We start from the raw sequence: 2,850 nt of genomic DNA, 5'->3' as shown, positions 1-2,850 counted from the left end.
GGGGCTGCATGTGTTTTTATGTACCAGTGTTTTTGAGTTTTGGGGGTATATACCCAGTAGAGGGATTACTGGGTCATAAGGTAATTCTATTTTCAGTTTTTTGAGGAACCACCATACTTTCTTCCATAATGGTTGTACTACTTTTCATTCCCACCAACAGTGTATGAGGGTTCCTTTTTCTCCACAGCCTCTCCACCACTTGCTATTACCTGTCTTGTTAATAATAGCTAATCTAACAGGTGTGAGGTGGTATCTCATTGCAGTTTTGATTTGCATTTCTCTAATAGCTAATGAAGATGAGCATCTTTTCATATATCTGTTGGCCATTTGTATTTCTTCCTGGGATAAGTGTCGACTGGATAAAGAAGATGTGGCATATATACACTATGGAATACTCCTCAGCCATAAGAAATGATGACATCAGATCATTTACAACAAAATGGATGGATCTTGATAACATTATACAGAGTGAAATAAGTAAATCAGAAAAAACTAAGAACTGAATGATTCCATACTTAGGTGGGACTTAAAAACGAAACTCAGAGACATGGACAAGAGTGTGGGGGTTACAGGGCGGGGGGAGGAAAGGGAGGGAGTTGGGAGAGGGGAGGGGCACAAAGAAAACCAGTTAGAAGGTGACGGAAGACAATTGGACTTTGGGTGATGGGAATGCAGCATAATCAAATGTAAAAATAACCTAGAGATGTTTTCTCTGAACATATGTACCCTGATTTATCAATGTCACCCCTTTAAAATTAATTAAAAAAAAAAAGAATTTGTCTCACAGCTAATTCAGGCAGTTAGAAGAATAGTGTAAGGATGCTAATTCTGCTCCTCAGGCCACATCCTGCAAAAGGGGCCCCAAGAAAATTGGTGATTTGGCTCCTCTGATTTTGCCAATTGGATTAAAAAAAATAGGTCAGGAATGCCCTGAAATGGAGCTAACAATACATGAGCATAAATTTAAAGGACTTTTAGATACTGGAGCTAATGTATCTGTTATTGCTAAGCTACATCGGCCTCCTTCCTGGCCCACTCATGCAGCAGCCACAGAATTACAAGGTATAGGGCAGAGTAAATCCCCTCAACAAAGTTCTAGTTTTTTACATTGGGAAGATTAAGAAGGTCATTCTGGATTTTTTTAGCCTTATGTGCTCCCTGGATGGCCAGCTAATTTGTGGGGTAGAGATGTTTTGAAAAATATGGGAGCATTGCTTGTCAGAACTAAGGGTTTAGTCAGTACTCAGATGCTTGATTGGGGATTTTTGCCCACCAAGGGACTAGGGAAAGAACAGCAAGGAATTCTCACCCCCATAGAAGTGGCACCAATACCAGAAGGTGTGGATTAGGATATCAAAATTTAGCATAGGGGCCTTGGTAGCTCCTGCTACCCCAATAATACATTGTGCAGACCGAATTACTTGGAAATCAGATAATCCTGTGGGTAGACCAATGGCCCCTTTCTCAGGAGAAACTTGGGGCAGCTGCTCGATTGGTACAAGAGCAGCTACAGCTTGGGCACATTGAACCATCTAATAGCCCATGGAATACACTTCCATATTTTGATCTTGTCGTTTCCTGGATTATCAAGGGGCATAGGCGACCCTTACAGCTTATAGGTTTTGAGCCTCAAAATTATTGTTGATCCTTTGAAAAAAGGAACAACAATGGCTCTGGGAAACTTCCACTAAATGGCAAATCGCTTTTGCAAATCAATGAACAACTTTATAATGAAACAGTCAACTTAAAATCAGCTCAAAGACTAGAATTATATGCCATTATCATGGCTTTTCAGCATTTGCCATATTCCTCCTTTAATCTATATACAGACAGCAAATATTTATTTACTTATGGTGTTTCCACTATAAAGACTGCTGTCTGAGGCACAACTGCTGATGAGCTATTTCAGCAGTTCCTCCTTCTTCAAAGACTTGTATGTCAACATAGAGCTCCATGTTTTATAGGACATACTCGAGCTCACTTCATGCTCCCTGGAGCTTTAGCACAAGGGAATGCCCTTGTTAATCAAGCTACCCAAAAGAAAATTATTTGGAGCAACCATGACAGATCGAGCAATTCAGTCTCATACTATTCATCACCAGAACGCTGCAGCCTGTGTAAACAGTTTAAACTTGCTCGGGAAGCAGCACGGCAGATTGGTAAATCCTGTCCAAGGGGTCCTATAACTACAATCTGTCCCTTCATTTGGAGTTAACCCTCAAGGACTCCTACCAGGACAACTTTGGCAAATGGATGTTACTCATATGCCTTCATTTGGCAAACAGTCCTATGTCCACGTTACAGTGGATACATATTCTGAATTTATAGTAACCTCTGTCAGAACAGGAGAGGCTGCTAAGCATGTTATAGCTCATTGTCTGTATGCATTGTTCTATTATTGGATTTCCTAAACTGGTTAAACTGACAATGCTCCTGCATATGTAGCAAAAGCATTTACTGTATTGTGTCAAACCTTTCGAATTATGGGTATTTCTTACAATCTTTAAAGTCAAGGTATTATTAAAGTGTACCCAGCAAATATTTTAAGGTCAATTTAAAATAATTTAAAAGGGGGGAGTCATATCCTGGAACTCCTATGGGTCTACTATATCATGCTTTCTACTTAAAATTTTTTAAATTTCTTTTGAATGCTGATAAACAGGAGACGCCAAATCTTTTTCTCCTGCAAACTTCTACCTTCTTTTATTTGATCCAGCTAATAACACTGTTTTGTCTTTTTCCAAATAGCTCCAGATATACGGAAAAGGTTTATATAGGCAGATGGGGATCCTCAAACCCCTCAGGGAGATCTTCTGAGCATGGCTTTTAAGATACCAAGAGGCAGAAAAA

The sequence above is a fragment of the Saccopteryx bilineata genome, chromosome 1 (assembly GCF_036850765.1).
Source record: "Saccopteryx bilineata isolate mSacBil1 chromosome 1, mSacBil1_pri_phased_curated, whole genome shotgun sequence".
Classification (NCBI taxonomy): Eukaryota; Metazoa; Chordata; class Mammalia; order Chiroptera; family Emballonuridae; genus Saccopteryx; species Saccopteryx bilineata.
The sequence above is the reverse complement of the archived record's forward strand: the minus strand, read 5'-3'. Positions refer to the sequence as shown.